This window comes from Protopterus annectens, chromosome 4.part0, assembly GCF_019279795.1.
Source record: "Protopterus annectens isolate FY-2018-M chromosome 4.part0, PAN1.0, whole genome shotgun sequence".
Lineage (NCBI taxonomy): Eukaryota > Metazoa > Chordata > Ceratodontiformes > Protopteridae > Protopterus > Protopterus annectens.
In genome coordinates this window covers 1,945,198,140-1,945,217,775 of record NC_056733.1, presented here as the reverse complement: position 1 = coordinate 1,945,217,775, position 19,636 = coordinate 1,945,198,140, and positions in this window count along the sequence as shown.

The window sequence follows — 19,636 nt, the reverse complement described above, 5'->3', positions numbered from 1 at the left end:
GTTGGTGTGACAGATCTGTGAATGTGTCTTGTCCTTATACACATATATAACATACATGAACAGTCATAATAATTCTGCCACTCACGGTATGCAGGCTGCTGCAAAAAATGTTTTTTTCATCATTTAATACTATTATTGGAATGACTGTACAGGTGTTTGTGATTCTTCTCTATGTTTCCACATCATCAAAGGTATGGGCATTGTCATAATAACATCAGTATTGTCTGCTCCATGCACATAAGGCAATAAAACTATTAAGTCCGTTAACCTGTATGTATATTCTAGCATCAGTCATGTGCATGTCATTTAAATTAACTTTGTGCACTCACAGTATGCATTACAATGGCAGAGGATTTCCATACACCTGCCACACAGGTTTAGCTACGCATTCTCATCATAATCATATGAGTAACTCATGTATTACTAACCATGCCTCAGGAAATGGAGAGTGGAAACAGTGTAGCTATGTTTTATAATTGCATTAAATCATGTATGTATTACGTTAATATACAACACATGCTTGGCTAATAAAATGCTATCTTTATAATAGCCTTTTTATGGTAACAAGTGACAACAAATGACCATAAAAAGTCAATTTTTGAAGTGCATAGGACAACAGCTGTATTATTAAGTTATTGTTCATTTATTGTTTTCCTTGATAGATAGGTACTACAGCATACCTTTGGTTATAACAGATACATGTCTGAATGTACATCTGATGTTCAATAACTGCAATATATACAGCATTCTCTAGTGTATCTACTTTCCTTGCTAACTGTTATCTCATCTCAGTACTCTAAATACATTTTATACATTTTATATATATCACACTTACCCTTGTGTTCCACTGTAGCTGTGTCTCTCTCACAACTTTTGACAGGATTATTTTTATAGATAAAAATAGATTTAATTACTGCAATTTGTACATTAACCTAATTATATCTAAATACTCTTTCCTTGTTAAGCTTCCTCTACCACGTAATTATGTTGTTAAAGTTGCCCTTGCCTTATATTGCACTATCTACAGATGCTGACTTACTGGGGTTGTATGTAGATGCAACCTTTCATTTATGGTTTTTGCTCAATCCTCTTGGAACATGTTCTTGGCCACTAGTAGGTGTTTTGGCCATGAACAGGTGCCGCTGAATGTGAAAGCTTGCTTCACATCTAGAATATTCAGTAAGCACTGCTGCTCATTATGCTAACGTAAATGGAGCATGCAGGCTTAGCATGAAGTGTACATGCATGTTAATGAAACTCTGGGAGCATCTTCTGGAAATTCTTTGTACAGCTGTCTTCTTAACAAGTAGTTCTGTAAACTAACATCCTTCAAGAGGTCTGTTGATATATATTCTGACACGATTATTTTATCCATTTATTTTTGGTTAATATAATTTGATCCTATGGCAAAATTCACATTTTCTTTCATTTCTAGCACAGTTTGGATCAAATTTGATATTAAAATCCCGTCAAAGCTTTATAATAGTAAAGTACACTTAAAATTTGCTGCAGTCCAGCAGCTATCTTTGCCTTGCACCTCTAAATGCCATAGTCTTGGAGGATCAGAGGCAGGGAAGGTTGTATGTAGAGCTATAAAACTTGAGTGATTGCTTAAATCTGTGTTAGTGATAAAGTTACAAATAGTACATGGTAGTGTATACTCTTTAACAAGTCTATCATTCTGGGAGCAAGGATTGTGATGTCTGATGTCATTTTTTTAAGACAAAATTATTTTTCTAATAATTTGCTCCCATAATCAGAAAAGAATAATACTGTTACAAGCTGAGTACCAAAATATATGACCAAAAAAATGGCTTAATGCATCACCTAAATGATAATTTTACAGCTTTGCAGCTAGGAACCTAGCCTGGAAAAAAATGAAAACTAAACAAAAGCAAACAAAATCATATCAACTTCAAAACGCTAGATAACAACGTGACAAAATTAATCAACAAAGATAAGAAATTATAATATTCCCAACTTCAACTCTAGCATAAAACCAACCCCCCAAAAAATCTGAGGGCTCCATATCTAATCTGCTTAACCCTGGGACAAATACAAATCCCATCCCATCACCTGATACCCCTCCATCACAATTAGCTGAAAACTTTAACAAGCACTTCATAAAATCAATAGCAGACCTACTAACCAACACCCCTAACACTGGACACCCTCATCCTTCAACCTATTTAGGCCCCAATCCTATGCCATCTACTACCTCTAACTCTATCATTAATTACCATCCTACTCAACAAACTGTCATACAAACCCCCATTCTCATTTCAGCCCATACCCACAAACACCATAAAGAAACTGTAACAAAAACTAAAACCCTGCTCCACCTCGGCTGATAATCCTCCACCACACACTACCTCAGTCTGACTGTTAACTCAGTTGCCTACCCAGTCAGTATCCTTATAAATAGGTCTTTCTCCATATCAGAAGTACCAACCATATGGAAACAATCTCATAACACCCCCATCCATAAAGGAGGCATCTCTATTGAACTAACCAGTTTCCGTCCTATATCCATCTGGTCACTCATATCCAAAATTCTCGTGAGAGGTATACATCAACAGATAATGCAATACCTATTGCAAAACAATCTTTTAACCCAACATGGTTTCCAACCCAGTCACAACATATCTACAGTCATATTATCCTTTGCAGACCTCTCTAAGGTCTTTGACAAGGTCTGTTGCCCCCTACTATTTAACACATTGTCTAGCTTAGGCTTCTCACATAACACAGTAAAATGGTTTCAGAGCTACCTGAAGGATCATAAACAAGCAGTGAAACTCTCACACTTTCTCCATAGCTCTACTGGAGTTCCTGAAGGCTCCATCCTTGAACCCCTACTCTTCAACATTTTCACTAACAACCTTCATACACCCTTCCACCCTGGAACACTCTTTCAATACTTTGATGATTTCACCATAATCTATACAGGTCAATCACTACCAGGACTGCTTTCATAAACTCAACAGTCCTTTACTGCAGTCATATCCTGGCTAAAAAATGCCCAACTCTTTCATAATCCAAAGAAGTCTAAATTATTATTCTTCCACCCCAAAAATACCTCCCCTGTCACTGATCATTTCAACATCTTTGCATCTGACAGCACTGTTGTAGAAATAGTGCAGGAAACCATACTTCTAGGAGTAATCATTGACAATAAACTTTCCTTCAAGCTCCATATACAGCAAAATATAAAGAAAACTCATCAAAACCTGGGACTCATAGAAACAAACATTTCTTAACTAGAGCAACCAAAGTATCCCTAGCAAAAACCTTTTTTACTTCCCTCCTTTCTTTACGGTGTCCCTATCCTAACTAATTTACAAACTTCTAAGCAAGATGGAACAGTGCTACAACAAAGTAGCTAAGTTTACCACAAACTCTAAATATCACGGACATCACTTTAAAATGCTACTAGAACTAAACTGGCTTGAACTTTCCAAACAACTTGCTTTTATTTAGCTATCCACGTTGCACAACCTAATTTTCAAGTCTACTGCCTGCCATGTGCTAGCCAACTAAGACACACCATATACATTGAATAGAACCCTACAATCAGAAGACAAAAATCTCTTAAATATCTCAAAGCTCACAAAAAACAAGTCACTCTCTGTATTGATATTCTGTCTCTAAACTATGGAGTTCACTACCTCTTCTTACCAGGTCTATGCCTGGCCTAACCTGCTTTAAAGCCGCTTTAAAAAAATCATCTCAAAAACACATGGCTCTGCTCCTGTATAAACGCAACCTAATACTTAGTTCTTCTTCTTCCACTCTAGCATTCATTTTCTTCTTCTTTTGTCGCATCTCCATTCTTCACAGTCTTCAGGATCCTAAGTATCTCCTAACTCCTTCTCTGTTTCTATACCATATCCTTAAGCTACTGCTCAATCTGCAATGCCTCTATTCATCTTAACTCTCTCACTGTCTTTTTGCAGCACTAATTATTCTGCTATTATTTAACTAACTAAAGCCAACGTTTTATTTTTCATGTACTATAACAACCAACGTCATACATTATACTACCTAATAATACTTTTGTACACTTTATTTGCTATTGTCTATGTATATGTTGTTAGAATGACTAAAACTGTCTGTAATGATATGACTCTATAGAATTGTCCAGATGTGTAGTTTATCTTGTAGTCTAGTTTATGTTCTATGAACTTATTTTTGTATATTAATCCATATATCACTTGTATTGTTTTTGGACTATAATGTATTTGTATCGTACAGCAGCTAATAAGACTAATTGTGACCTGGACTGCAATTGTTCCAGAATGCCTCTTAGTAAAATAAATAAACAAATGTCTGATTATATAAGCAAATCAAAAGGGGCATATGTCAGTAATGTCTCTTGATTAAAAATCCCAGAGTGGAGCAGTGCATTTGTAATTCCAAAATGAAAAAGAAAAAAAATGAAGTGCAGCAAAGTGCAGCAGCCATTTTTCAAAATATAGTGAAAGAAGGGAAAATAAAAGCAACTTTTATAGAAAAAAAAAAACAAGAGTTATGTAAGGCCATAGACACTGCACAACATTTAGATAAAGGCACATTTTGTAGGAAGTGCTCTGAAATAAACCTGTAATAGAGAACAAGGGAGGTGTTCATAGACCTCAGGTTTACACATTTATAGCAGTTTTTTATGAACACCGTCACTATGCATATATGCAGGCTCAGTGATGGCAGGTTATTTGCATCGAATAAGTAAACGTGAAAGCATTTGTTTTTAAATTGCTCACCTTTTTCAAATGTACAAACTTGTGAAGTTAATTTATTATTTTATTATTATTTTATTTTACATTTGTTGACCAGGATTGTCCGACTGAGCTGAAAAGCCCTTTTTCAGCAGAAGCTCGGGGAAAAAACCTCTAACATATTAAACAATTTTCATTATAAATTAGCATTAAACAGCAATGTTACAGGATTATTACAAGGCATTAAGTAGCAATACAATGTTATACAGTGTCAATAATCAGGAATATAGCAAAACTATTTCAAGATGTATAAAAATAAATATGTCATTAAGATGAATATAGTTTTTGGGGTAAGTGGTTACAAAAACCCAGTTTTATCATAATGTAGTTGCATGAAGGCAAGACAATTACAATATTATTATTATTATTATTATTATTATTATTATTATATTACTATATTATTATAATTAATGTATTATAAATATTAATCCTTAAAGATGTGTATTATGCTATGTGAAAACATAAATACTGGTGTAATTATGGAATTTTTCAGCTATTATGAATGAACTTGGCTATGAACAAGCATGTTTGAAGCATTTAAGGTGAGTGGTACATAGAGCAGCAATTTGTATTAAGTTTTTAAAATGATAAACAGGGTTTTATATTTTTATACAGGGGTATTGTTATTTGGAGACCCTCTTGGTTTAAATAAAAGAGTGATAAGGAGAAGGTTGGAAAGATAAAAAAGGGGAAATATAACAAACGTGGGAAACACTGAAGGAACACATAAAGATGGTTTGGTTGGAGAAGGTGGGGCAGGATGAGTACTACTTTTCTGGTGAGGGATAGATCTTCTATTAAAAAATATACACACACACACACACACACACACACACACACACACACACACACACACACACACACATGTCTTAAACCTGTAAAGAACATGTTGGTTTTACTGAAGATATCCTTCACTATCTGTTCTACTACATCCTCAACCAATTTTATAGTCTGCAAGACTTACCAGATTGCCACATGCCAGGGTGTGTACAGGACAAGTGACTATGTCTTGATCCTGTAACGAAATTCCTGGCCGGACAGAGGGTGAATATATTCCTTTACCTGGAGGGAACATGTCTGGACAGAATCCTAGGGATTCTGTACCTGTTGAAAATTAACAGAAATGAGATAGAAAGGAAAGAAATGAAAGACAAATTTATGCATAATTAAATTACAAGGAAGAGAGAGGGAAGGTGGAGAGACAGACAAGAAATGGAGACAAAAAATCATCTCATAATGTTATACATCAGTGCAGTCTTTACTAGCAGTGATTCCTTCTTTTTATAAAAACCTTATTTCATAAAAAAATCTGGGTAATGGTACTGAAAACATGGGAAAATCAATATATTTCTATGAAGTGGTGGTGATTTTTACATTTTCATTCTATTAATACTAATGAGATATGCTGGTATTACAAAATAAATGGTAATCTGTTTGAAATTTCTGGCTGATATATATATTATACTGCAATTGTGCAATAAAAGTACTTTATTTCTATTATTATTTTTCTGTATTAATTTGTTCTGGATTTATACATATGAAATAAGTAAACCATTGGAAAAATAAAATTTACTACTTAACAGTTTATTTTTGGAATGGAAATACTTTATTTTTTGCATACTAATAAATACCCTCAATCAACCTCTCAATTACCTTTCCTCCTGTACTCTATTACAAAATATCTCTTCTTCCACTACATAGAAAGTTCATGGAGGGTAGCTATTGTTTACTGTCAGATGTTTGTTTAAATCTTTCTTACATGATTACACTTACTAGTCAACAATGCACAAAAGTTATTCTTGCACTTTCTTAATATGTGCAGTTATTTCTGTGCATGACTACAGTGTACAGATTGTCGTAGCAGGACCTTACATAGCAGTCATAGCAGAAGCAGCAGGAGGGCAAGGAGCATACAGCAGCAACGGCACTAGAGATAATGCAGAAATGGGTGGAGTGCATTACAGCACTAGCAAAAAGGTGCCTTCTGGTCTACAGCTACAGAAATTGGTGGAGTGCATTACAGCACTAGTAAAAGGGTGTCTTCTGGTCTACAGCTACAGAAATGGGTGCAGTATATTACAGCACTGGTAAAAGGTGCCTTCTGGTCTACAGCTACAGAAATGGGTGCAGTCTATTACAGCACTAGTAAAAGGTGCCTTCTGGTCTACAGCTACAGAAATGGGTGCAGTCTATTACAGCACTAGTAAAAAGGTGCTTTCTGGTCTACAGCTACAGAAATGGGTGTGGTATATTACAGCACTAGTAAAAATGTGCCTTCTGGTTTACAGCTATGGGCAAATAACACAGACAACACAAAATAAAATAATGCTTCCATAACAACACCCATTCTCTGCAGGCCTGGGGATGAACTTAACAGGTTCTGTGTCAGATAACAACAAGCTTAGGTTAGGAAGTGAGTGAGGCACAGTCATCATCATCATTTGGATAGGAGAAGGAGAAACAGTGATATCAGTGCAAGACTATGAGATGAGATTTGGTCATGTGAGGTGAACACAATAACTGTGTGATCCGAGAGGTTGCTGGAAGGCAGTCTTCACATTCTCAAGTGGTGGAGTCAAGTTACCGTGATATAACTACTGGCAACGTCTGCTATGATGGCTTGCAGTATCACAGATTGATGCAATCCATGTCACAGAAGGTGCATAACTATGGGATTATGCACATCCACCATCATACGGAGTAACATCTTTTGATCTTGATGAGTGCACTACCTCCTCTCATGTACACACTTTTAGCCTCATCCTTCTTTACATGCCTAGTTATCAGCTTTAGCTAGCACTATGCATAGCCCATCCCCAACTGTTACATGACCTATCCATGAAACAACACAGGGCCCTGAACATCAGACCCCTAGTGACATGCCATTCTTAAGGGTTGCAATGTACATACTTTGCCCGTGTACAGCCAAACAAATGGTACAGTGCCATACCAACATCTAGGATTCTCAGTTACATATGCTTTTAAATGTACAGTAGCAACTGACTGACTATCTCAGAAATGTGGACTGTCTTCTGCCCTGGCATGTAGAAACACATGATTGACAGGGCTAATCCATTGGGCCTCATCACTGGGTCACTTTGGTAACAACCAAACTATTACATCAGCCACTCAAGTCAATATTCCATTAATCTTAGCTCTTTGCTTAATAGATTAGACCATGATTACAATTTAGCTTCCATAAGCCAAACAAAATGTACTGCTGGTATAGACCTGCAACTGTGGGACTGCATACATATTTGCTGAGCGCTTTGCTTAGTTGGCAGAAGCATTTCAGGACAAAAGTATACAAAAATCAGGCAGCAACATAAAGTGTGAAAAAAGAAAAATATAATGAAAAGGACCAGAAGAAAAAGAAAGTTGAAAAGCCCACATACATAGTGGCAAGAAAAGAGAACTTCTGGAGCAACCACATGTTGACCAAGGAATGGCTAAGGAGAGGTGAGTTTAAACCAAAAGAAAGGCTAATAAATGTGCCCAAGGCTGTCTGCTACATACACATTGACTTACAAAGTCTGTTGAAAAAGTGGGAGACATGTCAAATGCAAGTTCTATAAAACAGAACTGGAAACAGTTGAACTTCTTGTTGCTGGGTGTGATACACATCCATGAGGATCTGTATCCTGTAAGGTACAATAATATGGCAAGACTTTTGTATTGGGGTTTGTGTAAATGCTATAGCACAGAGGTAACTTAGAAACACTGGAAAGATGGACCACAAAGCATTAAAACAATTACAAGCGTTTATATTTCATGGGATCTTCCATTAACAATAATTCAAAAAATAGATGCAAGAGAATCAGATATAGTAGTCCAAGAAAAAAGGGCAAAGTAGCATCAGTCATTGATATTGCCACATCCAGTGATTATAGCAGCTTACGTACCAAGGTCATAAAGTCATTAAATATCAGGATTTGCAAGACCAAAAATGAGAGCAATATAGAAGATACCAAGACACTTACAGTAATAATAGCAACAAAGGGACTAATTAAAAGAAATTACAATTGTGCTTAAATATACTGCCAAAACATATTACTCCTTATGAACTGCAGAACAATGCAATTCTGAATACATTCCAGGAGCTGAGAAAAGCACTCTTAGTTAACATCATAGATGGAAGCAGTGCTGATTTTATGAACTTAATTATGCCTTGACTTAAGTGTGGTGTTCATTTCCATCAAGGTATGTAAAAAACCTAAGGACTGAGAAATTAAAAAGTGAGTAATGCTATGGTTATTGTTCTCTGAGGTGGCTTGACATCCAGTTCGGAATCTTATCACCAACCTAGTGTTTTTCCTCCTATATGGATCACCCCCCCATTCCTTGTTCATTATTCTACCATACGCATCACCACTAGCCCACCCTTTGTGTGTGTGTGTGTGTGTGTGTGTGTGTGTGTGTGTGTGTGTGTGTGTGTGCATGTGTGCGTGTGTGTATGTGTGTGTGTGTGTGTGTGTGTGTGTGTGTGTGTGTGTGTGTGTGTGTGTGTGTGTGTGCACATATGTATGTGTTAATGTGTGTGTGTTTGTGCCACCCACTTTTTGTCTATATACTATCCCTGCCTGTCTGATTACGCAATCTCTGTTTCTTTGTCTGTCCCTGCTACACATCCCTCTCCTATTTAATCCACAATCATCCCTCTCTATCTTTTGTACCACCCCTTCCTTTCTGAAACTTACAAAAAGATATCTTTCTCTGAAAAAAACAGTCTCCCATCTTTGCAACCTTAATTTTACCCCTGTTTGTCTTGATCTGCTTATTTTCTTCCCTTTCTTGCTTTCCTATCTAACATATTTTTTCTCGGTTTGTATGATGAACAGTTTACTGTACAGACCTCTGTGCTCTACCTGATTGCCATTATGCTGTCTAGCTTGTGCTGGATGAGTGGAAGAGTGGAAAATGTGACTATGCAATGCTCCATTTTGCATATGAGCAGGCTTTGCCTCAGCCATGCCAGTCTGTCTTTATTGTAATATGTATGACTTCAGTCACATATCAGCTGAAGCACTTCTTCAGCTAAACTCCAACCATGCAATGCTTCTTCATTTATCATTATGTTCTCCTTAAATAGTCAGTGCTTTGTGTTGACTGCCATCATTGTTCAAAATCAAATAGGTATCTAATTAGCTTTGCATCTTTGAATCTTTTTCATGATCCAGGTTCAAAAAAATGAGCAGCAATTTACTATATACACTAGGAGTAAAATGTGATTTAAACAATACACCCAGTTTACATGACAGTGTCCACAGGAATAAAAACATAGCATGAATTGTATACACCACACATATAGGTTCATAGGGTCATAGGTGGTTACTAGGCTAATGGCCCTAGAGAACTTACAAGCCTAGCCATATTTATCATGAGTTGCCCCAATTGTCAGTGGTTAGGTGAATGAAGTTTGCAGAGGTAAGGATGTATGGTAGTTAATACTGACTTTCTCTGTCCAGGAAAGGCGTGAGCACCACACATCCATTGATTTATGTTGCGTTTGAAGCAGGTCAGGGATGGGGTCTATTTCACTTGAATTGGAAGCTTGTTTCAGAGAAGAGGCAGTGTTTGGGAGATGTTTCTATCTCTCCAGCATCCTGTTCTTGTCAGAGGCTAAATTAAGATCCCTGGAGCAAGTGACCCTCCTGCAGTTTGATTTACGAATATGTAGCTCTTACATCACGGCTGGGTCAGTGACTGCCCATTAAGCCAGGCACAGGTCACCCCTTAACAACCTATAGGTGATGGAATACAGTGACAGGGCTTTCACACTTTCCTCATAAGACGTGTTTTGTAATTTCTTGGTGAGAAACCTCTGTGGTCTCTCCAGTTGTTGCAGGTGTCTGGTGAGGTACATGTAAAAAGGAGCATTGAAGTCAATTATTTACCTGATGAGGGATGAGTATAATAGAATTATAACATCTTTAGATCTAGATGTGATATCTTTACTTATAAGATGTGCCACACAGAAGGATTTTCTTACTACTATGACTATGTGGTGGTCAAAGTTCAGATTGCTAACCTGAGTATCCACATCACAAACCACTGGGTCTATATTTAGGGGGGTGCTGTCTATAATGTAGTTAGCATGTATGTCAGCTTTCCCAAAGGGATTAATAACGCATTTTTTTTTTTTTTGCATTTAGCTTTAATCTATGGCCTTAGCACCAGTCATTTGTCTGTGTTAACCCTGTGTGCAGTATTTTAACATCTTTGGGAGACTAAGTGATTGCTCCCAGTTTGAGTCATCAGCAAACTTGGTCAACCAGAGGCTGTCCAAGTTTGCCTGGACTTCTGGGAAATAAATGCCAAATGTATATTATTTATACATACAAGTCCAAAGGAATATGCAAAGAAAATGTTGAATGACAGCCATACAAGGAATTTACATCAGAACAATAAATTTATATAACAGTATATGATATACATTTCAAGTATTTAGTCTTGCTGCATGTAGGTATTTACAAATATACATACAAGGCATTTATCAAAATGATGAAAGATCCCTTCAAAGTTACAGTGATGTGAGACCTAGACTTGCAGTGCCTAGAGGTCTGATAGTCTAAAAAAATTCTAGCTGCTATTTCCAAAGAATTTGTATTTGTTAGCTTGAAAAAGATGTTCCTTTAATTTATTACTAAAGCCTTTTAAGGCTAGCTGATTTCTAACTTCACTTTTAAGTAATTCACTATGATAGTTCCCATTTTTTTTTAAAAAGATTGTTTTATCTACTGCTTTTTTGTGAGAAAATAATTCTGCTCCTTGAGTGAAAGTGCAGTTCTAACAGCTGAGGCATTGGTGAAGTTTGTGAACCTTCACATGTAGATTACTAATGACTAGAGTAATGCTGCTTTGAACAGGAAGCAAATGAAATCATTACAGGAGCTAATGGTGATGCACCTGTGGGGATGGTAAGAGCTCAGAGCAATATATATTGTTCTTAGCCAATTAGACCAGAGAAGCATGTGAAATGTAGCAGAGTGGTAGCATTGAAAGCACTTAAGTGTTACTTATTAATTAGGGCATTCCTGGTTAGTACATGGTAAGGGACATGAGACAGAAGATGGGACAATTTATAGCAGAGTTTTAACAAGGCCAATCTTAGCTAGCGGTTGTATCTATTTGTAGTTTTAATGGTAAACATGGCTGTAGCAGTGGACTGATGTATCCTTTGTTAAATGTTTTGTGGCTCCATCAGTGTCAAAGTGGTGGTTCAGTTAGCTTCTGAGGAGCAACAAACCACACTAATCCTGGTTTCCCAGCAATGGTCAATATGTTCTTCTTGATCCCATTAAATAGACTAGTAAAACTATCCTATAATATCCCCTGAAGCCTGGAAACAGCATTGCCATACTGGATGAGAGGAATATCATCTGCACATATTATTACGTTAATAGAGTTAATTCATAAAAAGTGAAAATAACAATTGTCTAAAACTGAGCCTTGAGGAACACCAATAATGAATGCATCAACAGCTTATGAAGTTAATTCTAAACAGAAATAGAAATTACTGTCATTAGTGTATTTTAATCAAGTTATTCTGTCTGTTCCAAAACTGAACTGAATCAGTTTAAGAGTAAATAATGGTTCACCAATTTAAAGTCCTGGTTCACATCTATAAAAAGTCTAGCTCTAAAAAGACCATCTCTCATACTGCACTCACTTATATACAGTATAGTGATGGTACAAAAGCCTTTCTGAAAATATAGTACTCATTGTACAGAAGATAAAAGTCCTTTATATTATTAAAAAATATATTGGAATTTTGTTGTTGTATCTTTTGGCTTTTCCCAGTTAGGGGTTGCCACATCGGAACTCCGGTCCGCTAATGATTGGCAGTAGATTTTTATGTACAGAGTTGCCAGCCCTGATGCATAGACTTCAACGAAAGTACGCCCATTCACACATGTCTCCACACAGAAGACTATTTAGCTGAGAATCGAACAGGACAACATGTTACTGTGAGGCGACAATGCTACCGCAGCACCACCACCGCAGATTTAATTTGCAAAATAATCATAACAATATATACAGTCCAAGACTTGTAAACATAAATAAAAAAATTTCAGCTAAACTTCATACACATAAGAAAATAAAACAACTATTTACAGGAATGGCCACTGACCATCAAAGCATTCAAGTTATTATACATTACATTAAATCTAAAATGCAGTTATTTTTGCTTGTCAAGCAAATCTCTAAGTTTTGTCCATGCATTGTAGAAGAGGTAATCCTGGTTGATCTTGACTTAATTGTAATGATTTCCAGGTGACAGACTTCAGTTGCAATATTTATAAATTCTTTGAAGGAGGGTACAGATTAGTTCTTCCAATTCTGAGTTATAACCTTTTTTCTGTAGATAGTATACACCATAAAATGTGATATTTTATAAAGTCCTTTATATTATGAAATATACACTCAGTCATCTACAGACCACACATTGTGGATGCCATTTATGCCATAAAGGGGAATGCTCTGCTGCAGATATATATATGTATATATATATATATATATATATATATATATATATATATATATATATATATATATATATTTGTTGTTTTTGTTAATATGTAAGCTGATAATCTGTACAGCTAAAAAGAAGAAAAAGAGAACAGGAGACACCTTTATCTAGTACATTGAAAATGTTCAAAAGGGTCAAATCATGAATTATTTGTGATGACATGAGCTAGTGGTTTATAACAAAGAAGCCAGAACTATTTAATAAAGTTGCCGCAAATTACAAAGTTTTCTAGAATATTCCACAGGTAAATCTCTGAGAAGCAAAAGTTTTACTGAAGTAAGTTTTATTGAAGTTTGTAGCTAGTGTCAGTGTTGGGGTAGTTTTTACCTGAATGATCTGGTGTAGGTCATAAAATAGTCACAGTAGACTTGTGTCACCCTTCTTTTGTGAACTGAATCACAGCTAATAATGGCTGTCCAAAGAAGACTTATATTTGTCTAGCCTGAAAACAAGAATGTTAGCCAGTGTATTGGCTTTCCCTGACATAAGAGAGGAAGGTCTGTAGTTTTAGGAGTGGAAAGTTCTTTTCCCCTCATTTAAGAATGTAATAGTTTCATAGATTCATAGGTAAGTACGAGGCTAGCTGGACTTGGGGGCATTTTAAGTCTAGCCACTTTCCCTTTTCATGCACAAAATAACCAATCCCATACCCAACCCATGATTGGTAATTATATATTATCCCTAATAAGAATAACTAGTATCATACCATAGATAATTTCAGGGGACCCATGCAAGGGATAAAATATTTAAAAGCTGCCTCCGTCCCTTCATAGTACAGGTGGGAGTCCTGGGTTAAATTTTCTGTTTCCTAGCCATAGATTTAATTTATGCTTGAAAATGGATGGGTTTGAAGTTTGTTTTATGTGGCTGTGAGTCTGTTCCACAGCAGCAACATCTTCTGTAAAATATCCATGTCCCTCCAACTCATTCTGTTGATGTTACAGAAGAGGTTTAGATCCTTATGCTGATTATTTCTGATGCCTTTTGACTTGCTGAACTGGAGTAAATCCATCAGTAATGGGTTACAGAATGCCTTGAATGCCAGACACAGGTCACCTCTAAGCAGTTTGTAGGATACCGAGTACAGTGACAGGTCTTTAAGTCAGTCCATGTAAGACATGTTGTTTAGGTCTTGTGTCCTTTTAGTAAGGTATCTGTGTGGGCATTCTAGATGTTGCATGCATCTCGATACCTACATGCCAAAGGTGATATTATATTAAATGTTTAACCTAATAAGGGCTGAGTGAAGGGGGGTAATAACATCCTTAGTTCTAGTTTACCCTTTTGTTTATAAGCTATGCAGTATAGAAGGACGTTCTTACAACAATAGACATATATTGGTCAAAGGTTAGGTCACTGTCCAGATATGTTCCTAAATCCCAAAAATTTGGTTCAGCTTTTAGAGGAGTATTGTCAGTGTGGTAGTTGCCTGGGGTAGGGGACTTCCAAAGGATAAGATAATATCATTTAGTTTCAGACCATGATTTTGACACTGTTTATTTATTTGAGACATACCTTCCTGCAGGATGGTTAAGTCATTTGAGGATTCAATGACTGCTCCTAGCTTACAGTCAACTGAGAATTTAGCCACAACAATATAGTATTGGCTTTTACTTTAGAGAAGTAGATGGCAGCATAGAACCCTGGGGACTCCACTGGTAATTGTTCTTTTTGTGGAGGTAACTTCCCATATTTTGATTATCTGCATCCTATCTGTGATCCAGTTGGCAATCCAGTGGGTTACATAAAGGTTCATTCCCAGCTTATTTAGCTTTTCTTCTATGCCTAAGGGGATTGTGTAAACAACTTTATCCAGGTTGAGGTATGTAGTGTGTAACATTTTCTTTTCATGCATTGCTCTGATAACCTTTTCAAAAATGTCTACTAGGTTGAGTAAGCATGAACTGTCCTTCATGCATCCAAACTAAGACTGGGTCCAGTGTTTGGAGGTTTCCTGTATTCTGATTGATTAATTCCCTGAGAAGTTTTTCCATGGCTTTGCATATGAAGCTAGTCAGACTTTTGGGTTTGTAATTGCATGGGTTTGAGTAGGGTCATTCCTAATGCAGGGTGATGATTGTGGTTGCTCTCCATTCACTTGGTACAAAACCTGTATGAAGGCTGTGATTGAACAGTGTTGTTAGGATTGTGGTTCAGTCATGCTTCATGACATTTAAGATGTTAAGATGTACCCAAAGGATATTTTCAGTACTTACTGATGCAGTATTTTTGGGTTTTGATAGCACTTTTAGGACTTGGTCTTCTGTGTTAACTGGAGGTGAGCCAGTTTCAAATATATCTTGAGAGATGGGGGGGGGGGGGTGAGAGTAAAGTTAGAGCGAAATGTATCAGCCAGTAGGCTTGCTGTATCTTCAGCCTCATTGTAGGTAACTGTTCACAATAAGCAAAGTGCACTGCTGCTTTGAGCTTTTGAGATTATGAGCATAACTAAAAAAAATGCCTTTTGATTGTCTTTGGCTTGGGTAGATATTTTAGCCTCAAACTTGGTTTTGATGGATTTTGTTAAGCTCCTGAGTTGTTTGTTTATTTTTCTGACAAGGGCTCTCACATTCAGGAAGTTACTCTTTTTACTTTTGGTCAAAATTGTTTTCCTTTTATTGTAAAGCTTGGTGATGTTAAGGTTCCACCATGTGGGTTTGTTTCAGGGGTTTGTCCTGCACTTGTTCCTATAGTGTACTACTGCATCTTTGCAGCTATTTACATGCTGGTATAGTGTGGTGGTGTACATTTCTGTGTATTCAGTGGAGCTAACTGATTTTGGTGGGCATTTAAAATTATCACTTAGAAGTAGGTAGTTTGCCTTAAAAAAATTTCTAAAGGTACCTTGGGTGGAAGGGATCTCTGGTTTCAGATTTATTTTGAAAGAGGCTGCTTTATGGTCAAACCTAACAAGTGATAATGATATGCAAGGAATGGTGCACAATGCTCCCATATTAGTAATGGTAAAATCCGAAATGTTATTCTCCCAGTGGGTACTCTGAGTAATTGTTCCAGTTTATCTGCATTGTCAACGTCCAGTAATCCTTGTGTTTGTGCACTAGTGATGATGTAGGCTTCCCAGTCTATAACTGGACACTTTAGATTACCTAAGAAAATTATATTGGGTTTAATACTAAGTTATTCTTGGTAATACACTGGTAGAGAGTCTTTCCTCAAATAATATTAGAAACTTGTCCACTAGTTCTAATTTCAAGGTGTTTTTATAGGTCATCTACGAGCTTTCCTGGCTTTCAGGGAAGATGTTCTCTGCAATGTTTCCCCTATAAGGATAAGTTTATTTAGTTCTATCAACTGGTATATATCCAGTTTTGGCCCAATAATTATCCTGTCATTTTGCAATAAAAATGGTTTCAATCTATCCCTCGGATTTATGAAGCCTTTTATATTGTGCAGGATTAGTCTAAGAGCTATTTGTTTGGCAATATAGCCGACGTTCAATCCAGGAACAAGCAAGTGAGCTCTTAGGCTAATCCTGCATGGACTGAGCTCCTGTATGCAAATGACCCTCATTTGCAGGTGAAAACTATGCAAATGAGGGTAATCTGTGATCCAGGAAGCCAGCAGCTGTCAGTGCAGGACGAGTGCAATCTGCAGAAATGTACTCAGTTAGTAACTGAGTACATTTCTGCAAACCACAAAACGGAGCTATGACAGCTCCAAATAAAGGTTGCATATTATTGAGGAAGCATGCCAATGGCCAAGTAGAAGGCTATTGGCATTGCAAACTGTTCTAAAACAATAAACCTAAAATAAGCATTCTAACTAAAATCAGTATTATGTTATTAGTACACTTACACAATTGCCAAGTCAATGGTAGACATAAGACAACCTGGCCAGTGAGTAATGGTTGCTAAGGGGGGAGGCCCAGTGTGGGACATGTAGCTATGCATTAGCAGGCAATCCAATGCAAATGAGGGAAAGGTCCAGTTTTCCCCAGAGTGTGTGGCAGGTCCCAAGAGTGTAAGAGTATAAATAGCTGGGTGCAAAACTAGGATATAGGTGACATCATAGGGGGTGTCAGGCATACTGTAAGCGAATTGGAGACCTGTGGCATGGGAGTGCTCCTAGCTTAGCACTACTGGGTTTTACAGGAAGAAAAGGGAAGTTAAGTCAGGAAATAGGAGCAGTGGGCACATTTGAGCACTCTGCTTGTACAGCATGCACACGGGCTTAAACAGGGAGGCAATGGGAAGGGAAAAAAGCAGTAGGAAGGTAATCAAGGAGAACTAGCTTAGCTGGCAGGTGAAATGTATCAGAATCAGCCAATTATACAGACAGCAGACCAGCACAGCCCAGAACACTACTATAAACTAAGCAAACACCTTCCCCCCTGGTTTTTCCACACTCTACACCACTGGTGTATACATGCGGAGAAATTTTAACAAACAAACCTACAAAATGAGAAGGGCTGCAGCAGGCAACATAGAACATCATGTGCAAGAGGCTGAGGGTGGTGAGGATGTGAATCCTGCAGAACAACCCACAGTGAGGAGATGGTGAAGAGTGTACAGACCCAGGGTAACCTACCAGGGACTACATGAGCTGGAGATAGTGGAGTGCTATAGGGTGGACAGTGACCTCCTACAGCAAATTATTGAGCTGTGCCAGCCACACCTGACACACCAAACTGGCCGAGGGGATCCCATTCCAGTGGATACCAAGTTATGTGTAGGCCTAGGTATACTAGCCACAGGTACCTCACAAAGCACAACTGGGGATATCATGGGGATGTCACAGGCATCAGCATCCGGAGTATTCCACAAGTTCCTGGATGCCGTGGCAGCACATGCTACTGAGCACATATATTTCCTCAACAAATGTGAGGTGTTGACCAGAAATATGAATCTCTTCCACCAAATAGCAGAATACCCTGGGGTAGTGGGTGCTATAGACTGCATGCACATATGCATCAAAGCACCACCCTGTGAGCAGGCTAGGGCCTACATCAACCGCAGGTGCATCCCCTTCATCAACTGCCAGGTCGTATGTGATGCCCAGGGCATTATAATCAATGTGTGTGCTGGCTGCCCTGGAAGCTATGACAGTTCACACATATGGCATCTGACACCGCTATACTACAGATTTGCCAATGTGGACATCCCCTATGGTCACCTAGTGGGGGATGCTGGGTAATCACTGGAGCTGTGGATGATGACACCCATCAGAAATGCATACACACCTGAACAACAACACCATAATGAGGCACACGCACAGGCCAGACATATAATAGAGTGTGTGTGTTTGGGATGCTCAGGTCATGGTTCCGGTGTCTGGACACATCCGGTGGAGGCTTGCAGTATTCACCAGCTACATGTACCCAAATTGTTATGGTATGTGCTATGCTACACAATATGATCCTGCAGAAACAGCTTCCACAGGAACAGCATGGAGAAGGGCCACACAGCCCCCCACCAATGCCAAGGCCTGTACAGACACAGAGTGACTTAGAGGAGGAACAACCTGAGCCTGCACCAGTAGGCAGAAGGAGGCATGCCCAGTATGCCCTGGCCTAGACAAAGAGGCAAGGCATAGCATATGCACTGACACAGTAGGGACTCAGGGAATGACACATCTCTCTGACTCGCACAGACAATAAAAGGGATGCCAAACATGACACTACCTGTGCTCAACCATATATAGGGAGTGTACTATGTGCATCTGACATAGGCAGCTCTCCAGCACCATCCTCAAGTCTGGCACACCCTCAAGGTAAGTCAATCAACCTACCAATTGCCATATGGAGTAGAATGTGTTGTTACCTGTAGTTATGGTATGGATGTGGGCATGCAAGGGAATTGGGTGGCTGAATTATATGGCAGCAGACAGTAGACGCCCATAGTGGCACCATGACATCTGTAATACATACTGGAATCACCATAGCAGCCAATACTGTACAGGGTGACAAAATCCACTGCAGGAAATGGGCTGAGTGACATGTGTGTCCATAAGACCCACATATGCCAGTCAGGAAGGTTCACATACCAAACAACAGTCTCAGCCAACAGGACAGGTGTAGACAAACACAAACAACTGCTGTACTATGGCCTCTGAATGAGCCCTATGGGTAACCCCTCCCCCAGGCCTACACAGACAGACTACAGCAGGCCAGGCAGTGGGATGTAAGTTGTGAAGGCTAGTAAGTCAGAAACTAATATGTAGGTAATTAAAGCTAAGATCTGTAGTACGCTGGTATGCCTCTAGCCAGCAGGATAGGTAAGACTACAGACTGAAATGGAGTACCTGACATACCAGTATAGGCTTAGCAAATGTGTACAAGTGTCAGGTGTGCCCCCCAATCCTGCGTACACTT